The sequence below is a fragment of the Stigmatopora argus genome, chromosome 13 (genome assembly GCF_051989625.1).
Source record: "Stigmatopora argus isolate UIUO_Sarg chromosome 13, RoL_Sarg_1.0, whole genome shotgun sequence".
Classification (NCBI taxonomy): domain Eukaryota; kingdom Metazoa; phylum Chordata; class Actinopteri; order Syngnathiformes; family Syngnathidae; genus Stigmatopora; species Stigmatopora argus.
In genome coordinates, this window is record NC_135399.1 from 11,421,221 (window position 1) to 11,430,633 (window position 9,413).

Below are 9,413 nucleotides of genomic sequence, written 5' to 3' on the forward strand. Positions count from 1 at the left end.
TGGGTAAGTACACCCACCCCCCACCATTCCCCGCCCTCCTCCGACACCACCGCGCACAGATTGTGGGAACGCAAAAACCGATGCGGCACGTTCCACCCTGCTGGCAGCCTCTCTGATATCACACTCTCTCAACTTTGTCATGGTCGTGCTTCAGACGGTCATTAAAGGCCTGGGATAACTTCAATTACGGGTGGGCTGCCGAACAGTGAAAGTGGGGGCTACATTGATTGAGGAGGGCAACAATTGATTTTGCCCATTACGTCCATGAGAATGTTTCCATCCCGCGCCGATCTGCCTGCCCTCCTCCTGCCGCTGGAGATAAGGAGCCCGCGTATTGTGCCTGCCTAATCTGTGTGACGGAAGATGTCTGTGCCAAAATTGATGTCGCTTTTCATTCCGCTGTTTGGGGGCCTCGCCGGGGGCTCCTCCTCCCTCTGTGTCTCCGTGTACACAGCCCGGATAGCTCGGAGCTTTGTGTTATGGGATGGGAGCGCTCGCATCAATACAGATGTTCGTTTGGGGGTCTCCAAAGTGAACAATACATATTGCTTTTATTCATTAATTTTTTTGGAACGCTTATTCTCATAAGGTTCACGGGGGGTGCTGGAGCCTATCCCAGCCAACAATGTGCAGAATATTATTTTCTTCTTTTTTTTTAACACTTAACTTCAACAGCTCACCAGCAAAATGTTAGCAGACCACACAAAACACGCTCAAACCATTTCTCTTACGTCAAAAAAAATGTCAGTAAATGAAGATCCCGCTTTACCTACTTACCAAATCCTTTTTTGTGTGTTTGTCTTGCAGATGTTGAGACAAGATTCCACCCAAATTTGGAGACTCTTCCTCAATCCGTGCTGTGGCCAGAGGGAAAAGTGAGCTCACTTTTACACAACACACCTTGCATTTCACCGTGATGGCATCGGCATGTTAGCGCTTACCTCAGCATGACTGATGGCGCCTTTATTTATTCTTGAAGGGGAAAAAAAAGTCGTTAAACACTTCAAAGGTGTTGTTGGCGACACAACGCATTACAAGCAGCCATAGTTGCGTCTTGGGGCATTTAGTAAAGGTAGGCATCAGTGACTAACAATATTAAGCTAATATATCTTGCATTGTAACAAAAAAAAACTACATTTAAAATGATGTTCCCGGGTCCTTTTAACATGCTTTATTAGGCAGGTTGGAGGTGACTATTATTTATCAGCATTGCGCATCTCTTGTAATGTACCATATAAATTTAAAAAAATCCCCCCTTAATCCATTTCCCTCCACGTAGACAAACCTTGATTCTGATTAATGGTAGTTAAGATCACAAGCACTTTGTCAGTGAGATTGCAAAGAGATGGTAATGTATTAGCACCATTAAATACGAATCATTCCTGTGGCATGAAATATGTTGACCCCAGTCTGATTAGATGCTTAATTAAAAGCCACGAGGGGTTGCTTGACGAGTTCCGCCGGTGCACCACGTCACTTGTTTGGCTCGTTTGTCATCGCCGGCCAGCTTGATTTTTCCATGCATATAAATGGAACCTCGGTCATCTGGGAGGTCCTCAAAAGGACTCGGGGGCGCCAAAGATTTTTAGAACTACAATGAGTGTTTTTGTATTGAAATTATTCGTGGGAGACTAACCACTGAGCTGCATTGGAAGATATAGGATTTTTTTTTCATTTGGATTATCATAATAAGCACAGTTATGTTTTTACTGCCACATAATGGACAGGTTTATTACTCAAGGCTCAGAAGGGGCAGATCGAGCATAAATTATTTTGCGTGGCCCGCAATAATAAATCATGGGCATCGACTATATTTTAATGGATGCAGGTTTTATCAAGTGAAATTTTAAGAAGTTTTAAGACCTCTCAAAACCAAATTTCAATGCCATTTTCCTGCGGAACATTCCAAAATATAGATAACTCTCAGAATGTCTTCATATTTCTAAGAAAAAATCGCACAATATAGTACAATTTTAAGGAATTCAAGACCTATCATTTCAATTCAATTACTTTTAAAACACTATAGCTAGATGAGTAGAATATATATTGACTTGACAGAAATCAATTTGAGTTTTTAGAACCCCATGAGAAAATTGTAAGCATCTTTTGTTGTCAGGTCTCCTTTCACAAGCCTCAGATTTCAAAGCCAGTTATTCACTTTGTCGTAAAATTGTGAAGAAATCCTTGCAAGGAAAATCACAATAACAACAAGTGTTTGTTTTTTTACTCTAGTTCAAATGACCAACTAGAGCTCAGTCATTAAGTGGATCAGTTGAGGAGCCTCCACAAACTCCCAATTGTCTCGCTTTGCAAATATTCCCTCACTTGGAGTACGATTTCTGTTCCACTTGAGACACTCCAAAACTGTTTGTGTTCTTGCGTCAAGCGTAGCCAGGTGTAATTGAATTTGTGCTGAATTGCCCCCCCCCAAAAAAACTACGGCCTAAAATGTCCAGGTTTCTCACTGCAACATTGGCTCTTCTTGCCGTCATGACCAAGAGAGCTCAGCGCAAACCCACAATGAGACGAGATTACTCGGGCAGAAATCAATAGCCACGAGGAATGAAAACCAGAAGGCGCCGATAGCGAGGGCCCACTCCTTATCGGCGTCCGCTCTGCCTGGGCAATGCGTGGCTGAGTAGGAGACCATCCAAGGGTCGCCACTCCAGGCCGAAAGCAAACGTTTGGGCCAGACACTCCTTGTTAATCCATCTCCCCTCAAACAATGCCTTCGTCCTTTTCTTTTGCTTTGCGTCGAGACTAGAGAACAGAACCAAGGCTTGATGGGAAGGGGCGAGATTCATGCAGAGTAGAAGGGCTTCATTATGGTAGAAGCCATGAAATTCCAGGATTTTAAAGAGGAAGGCAGCCAGAGCGCTGTCAAGGTGGGCAGCCAGCGTGCCGGCGGAGATGAGGTGAAGTCTCGTGTGATCAGTCGAGCTGACAGTCGCCGACTGCAAACTGTTCGCCGCTTTTACTCGGGGGAAGAAATTAGTGCTCACGCTGCAGCGCGGCTCCCGTCAAGCCGAGGGCTCCCGGCTCTAAACGCTGCCATTGTGCTCCAGCTGTGCATATCTTTAGCACTATGTGCGCCTTCCTCAACTGATGGAAGCGCAACGCAGGCTTCTTTTTTTTTTTTTACAGATCTACAACGCCGTGCCGTTTGGCTCCGAGCGTTCCAAATCCCAAAGTCACAGCAGTGGTAATGCGACAGTGATGGAAAGAGGCGAGTTAAATCGAGTGTGAAATTCCACAAATAAGCGATGCTTCGTGGACAAGTAGCAAATAATGTGGCTTGCACGTCTTCTTTTGCAGAAAGAGACAGTTTATTGAGCTGAATTTTGGGTGGCAGTGGCAAAAATCATTACGTTTGCAGGACGTGAGCTTTAGACATCCCGGTCCGATTCTCGGTATCGATATGGGCATTGGTATTTATTTTTTCAGTTCTATTGTGCTTATCGACCGCTGCGAGTCAAAAATAGTCCACTGAATAGGAATACTAATATTCATCAGATCAGCATCGGAAAAGATATCTTGGATAAAAAAATAAGATAGTAAGAAAAAAGTCAGCATCAGGACATCCCTAACATGAACAACTTCGTATTATGTAACAGTGATATGAGTGGTGTTGTTATCCGTCAATTGTTGCTATGATATATAAGCTATATTACATATATAATGATATATAAGGTATACGAAATTCTCAAACTCTCAAATACCACCAGAACAGTTAAACAGTTTTAATCATTGTTTGTTGTAAAATAAGTTGAAATGGGTTATCATTTTATCTTTTCATTAGCTATACTATTGCTGCCTGTATTTTGTAGTTTTTTTTAAGTGCGTTGACATGGTTCTGTTGACGTTTTAGATTTGAAATTTCATAGAGGAAATCTTTGTACTTCTACTGGTTAATAGTGAAATTACATTAAGACAAGTTCTTAAGTCTGTTTGTTATCCTTCTGCGACATTAGTCTTATAACACCACTTGCTCTCTTACTCGCCAGCTAATTGAATTACACACAGCAGGAAGGACTACGAAATCAATTGAATAGCCTTAACATTGCAGATTTAAAAAAAAAAAGTATTTGATATTTAATGCAGCGAGTCCAAACCCTCAGTAAGCCGCAAACAAAGAGAGAGATGTGGCCGTCCCTCGGGGAGTTCAACCATTGTTGTCGCATGTTGAGATCTGAGTGTAGGCTCCTCGCGGCGCGCTCTTCTCACTGATCCCTCTCGTAAGAACATTTCTTTCCGTGGCATTAAGGCCTATTTAATACCAGTTGTGGGAATAGGCCGTCTGAATGGGGCCAGTGTACAGGGGTATCACATTATTAGTAATCATATCTGCTTAAGCCAAGCTTGCTGCTCCAGATGGCTGCTTTCAAGTGCAAATGAACCAGTTAGACGTGTCTGCTTTAATACATACTCAGGAATCACAAATAGCCATTGATTATGTTTTTTTCGCCCCCCCCCCCCCCCCCCCCCCCCCCCCCCCCCCCTCTCCTGTCTCCCTCTCCATCCACTGTTTCGGGCGATATTGAGCTTGGATTAAATGGTCCCCTGAGCCTTTAAAGGGACATTGATTCTTCTAATTAATTGCACGCTGTTCAGGAGTCGAATGCATAAACCCGTCCATATTAGCACTTCAAGTCAATTATTTTGAGTTTGTTCGGGAAGGGGAACAAATACTTACTGTACACAAAAGAAATGTTAGAACTTGTTCTATTTCCTTCAGAAGTTTGATGGCGCTACAATCAAAGGCTTATTAACATTTTGTGCTTGTGCACACGAGAGGAAAGAGGGGATTATTCTCACAGTGGGAATTTGGGCGCCGCTCCAACAAAACATGGCAGAAAGCGTGCGTCTGCTTGTGTGAGTGTTTGTGTGTGTGTGTGTGTGTGTGTGTGTGTGTGTGGGGGGGGGGGGGTATTTGGTTAGAATAAAACAAAGTTATTAGTCAAAATAGATCAGCAGTAGCTAGTCTTGCACTATTACTTTGACTCATTGATTTTTTTTTTCGTCCTTTTTTTCACCCTGCCACGCATCATCTTTTCTAATTTTAAACCATTTTAAACCATCTTAAAATTCATATGATTATTGTTACTCCTTACGTTCCCCATTATTTTCTAATGGCAAAATATATCAAATCTCGTTCTACAATTTAAATCAAAATCACATAATTTACCCACAAAAATCTGGAAATTTAGGCACAAAAAGTTTTTTTTTTCCAAAAGCATGCAGTGCTAACAAAATTGGTTGAAAATATCCTTATTTATTTTCAATGGCCACATTTATTTGCAATAAGAGAAAATGACCCAATATCAACAAGAATGACTGCAAAGAAACTTCGACAATCAAGTCCAAAACCTTAGAAAGCACACAGAAAGTTAAAATGTATATAAAAAATCCTACCAAAACGAAAAAAAAAAAAAAAACATACAACAACAAAAAATCAATTTGGATTGGTAGACCGTTCGATGGAAGACAACGAGTTAACAAAGAAGTACCAAGAAATGTCCCAAACTTTACTGGAAGTGACAGAAAATCTACAGGAATCGAAAGCTAAGCACCGCCCTCAATTTCTCCAGAAATGGCATCTTCTCGTCACAATGTGAGATTGCAATATCCATACGTGTTGTACTGTGTTCAACTTGTCCTAATTGTGATTTATTGTGATTCTTATGAAATTGTAAAAACATATACTAATACAAGAGTGAAACTCCAGTTCAAGACCAATTCCCAAACAAGCGAGTCCAACGGTTCACATGACGCACTTTCTTGTTCCTTTTGACATCCCAAACGAAGAAATCCCTCTCTGCGCTCAAACACAGGTTGGCTATAGTCTGATAGCTTTGCTATTTAAGATCAGGATCGGCCCCCTACTCCAAATTGTAAGGAGCACATTACTCTCCAGATACTTCATTAATCTCCATCACGTCTGCTGGCGCTGTCACAGCTGACAGTGGGGACAATGCCACCTGCTCCTCTCCCCACGTGTGAAGATAATGCGTGTTTTACAGTAGGCCAGATGTCTACACTCAATAAAACATTTGACAAAACCAACCTGTGTGTGTTTTGGGATGTCTGTATCGAGCGAGAAGCGGCATGGCCGACGTGATAGTGCCTCTGCCCACCGCTGATTAGAGAATTAAAAGACACAGCTGACATTGACTGCAGCGCAGAGGGGACTATTGTCATTAAATTTGTCAAGGGATGTTGATTTGGAGCAAGGAAAGCAAAACCGAGACCCGCCATCTTTCGAAAGTGGTCATTTCAAACTGTCAATTGTGAAGTGCTGGAGGTGACCTTTCACAGTCCCATGTTTATTCTATGATTGACGAATTACACTTAGAGTGCTCTTGATGGAGAGAACGGCAAAGGCAATCGCTGTAAATAGTAGCAGAGGTTTAAAAAAAAAAGAAATATAAGGAAATATATTTCAGTATTTCAGTTCAGGTTTGAATCTTACTATATTTGAAAATGTATCAGCAGATGTTTGAGTGAAATTCAGATCCAAGTGATTTAAATACAATCCTACCTCTACTTACGAAATGAATTGGTTCCAGAACTTGTTTTGTAACTTGGATTTTTCGTGAGTTGAGCAGTACTTTATATGTAAAATCATCGGAAATTTATACCGCGTTTTTTTTACTGGTGCACTTTTGGCGACGCTGGCCAGGGCCAACAATGCTGAATTGAATCGTGGCAGACTGTCCAAATAATCAAAATTACATCACAGAATTAATTATTTATTCCTTAAATCTGTATGTGACAAAATGAACCTTCTTATTTAACACTTGGCACATTTTATGGGTTTCTTATATTTCTCTGTGTTCTAGTGTTGAATCCCACCCAAAAAATGTAAAAGCCGTCACGCATAGCCATTGATATCACAACAAATCTAAAAATAAAAATCACAAAAATATTTATTCATACATAATCGCAGCCACATGCCCTTAATACCGTAAACTCTTTGCATTACAATGTCAAACATTTCAATGCGAATGAATGAAATCTTTCTCAGCCTTCAAAGACAAAACATACTCCTGCCCTGCAATGTACATTCATATCCTTTAAATAATTCCATATTTTTATGTCATTCTGTATATTTTGAAAATAGTCCCAGTACAACCCGAAACGGATTCGTGTTGAAGTAATGTTTTTCCCTGCCTAATACTATACGTGTAAGTGTTTTTGAAGCGTTTATGTTGATGGAATCGGACAGGCTCAGCCAAAGTAAGATTGCATACTCGGCGGGAGTCCACAAAGAGCAGTAGATCAGCAGCACTCTGCCGAATCTCTCGTAACCATTAACGCCGCCGAGAACAAAATGCCCTTTTGATGGCGGCAAAAAGATTGAATAAAACGGTCATTTTTCAGAAATACCGTCGCAAATCTAGCTTTGGGATATTGCAGTGTGTCTTTGAGCATTGTGTTTGCTGTGGAAATCAGCAGGATTATAGTCATTGAGGATTGAGATCAGTGCTAAAATATAGGTTGGTGTTTATACTGTGGGGAGATGCCGTCGTAAAAAGCATTAGAGCGTCTTTGTTTGCCTGCTTCAACTGCCCGTGTTATTCTTGCCAGGATTTCACGCACAAAGTCTTTGTAGAGAAACTGTCGCCAGTAACGTACGCTGGGTTCCATATGTCAACATGTTGTTTTTACATGGCTCCTTTCTGATTGAAACCATCCAAAGGCACCAGAGACCACAATAGGGACCCGAGACCAAAAGTGATGCCGCTGAAGATGATGATTGATGATTACGTTGACCACATAGAATGGTACACAGCCGCCGATGTCTTAAGGATTTGCAAGATGTTCATATGTGGTCTGGTTTGTTTTGCTATTCATAAAATTTCATAATGCTTCAGGAGGCATAATGATGCTATTTATTATGAGGCAGAAGTTTTGAACTCGGCAAATGTCTTCATCTGGGAGAACATTCACTGCTACGGATTTAATGTGCAGGAATTAAGATTTGGTTTTGTATTTGAAGTCATTAAAAAAAAGTAAAAATAATACGTGAGCTGCCTGATAGTGGAGGCCCTACACTGACTTTGGTGCGGGCTCGATTCCCGCTGGTCCGAATGGTTGTCTGTCTCTCTGTTGACTGGCGACTGGCATTTTTCCATTTGTCAATGTAAAACGTGCGTGAAAGTCGATCAGTTTGGGACAGTCTTGTTGTGTTGTAGTTGATGACAATGAATGAATGCCCTGTTTCTATACGTTTGATCAAACTATTCCTAGTCATTTATGTTATGGTTATATTTGCAAGAAATACCATCGATTCACCACGCTGCAGCCGAATAGACAACATGAAAGTAGAACTGGGAAGAATTCCCGCTGAGCAGATATCCATCAATCAAGTGGTGCCACTCTGGGCCGACAAACCACAGTGCCATCAGACCAAAAAGACCACAAGTGGAACGCTCCCTTTTAAAACACACATAAAAGCGGGCAAAAGGCCACAGAGTGCTTTGGTAAATAACAAACCAAAGATCTTTGAACAAAGAGCCGTGAGGACAAATAAATATTAATGTTTGTGTAATTCAATAGTTGGTACTTTTTCCACATTATTTAGTTTAGAATGTGGGTACCATGCTGTAATCATTGCCATTTCTCACTCGTTCAATTGTGCATCTTAGTAAGTTGGATTTATCCATGAATGTGTCCAGCAAGCGATGATAAAATTTGGATTTAAAAATAAATGAAGAAATACTTAATCAAAATTAACCAAGGAACTTTGTGAAGGTGTTCTGGTCCTTTCCATATGACCTTTCACAAACGTATTTCTGATTCAAAGGTTGTATCCTCATTTGCTATTCTATGCACGTCTCCACGCTACACCAATTTCATCTTTGTCCCTCAAGTTTCATTTTCAGCGTCCCTCACGGTGCCTCTAAGAGGACACTTTCTCACGGTGGGGTCATTCACTATTTGCGACTGGCCAAGGTGGTAGCAATTGTTAGGATGTTGATGAAAAACATTGTTAGCCCGTTCACTCACTATTTCAACTATTGTAAGCAACTGTCTTCCATAAAATAGTCAACAGCCAATTGTCTTCGTCTAATGTTTGTCATGTGATTTGGCATTCAGGCAGCTTTTAGGATATTGCGCTCGTCTCTTTAACTTTGAAGTACTTGCAAATTGTTTGTACATTTTCAGTCTCCCGGAGTAAGACAGATATTGCTGATAGGTTTTTTCCCCCCGTAAAGCTGCCGCCAGTGGTATGTGTTTACCTGACACTTGGATTGACAGTGAAGTGATTGGAAATATCCACCATTCACTGCTGTGAGCTCCTGAGTGCAGGGAAAGTGCTTTTGTACTCTGGCTGTAATGGGGCAAGTTTGAATTGAAGGTTGAGAGAAATAGCCTCACTGCGGCAGTGCTCTGAGGAACTGACACATCAC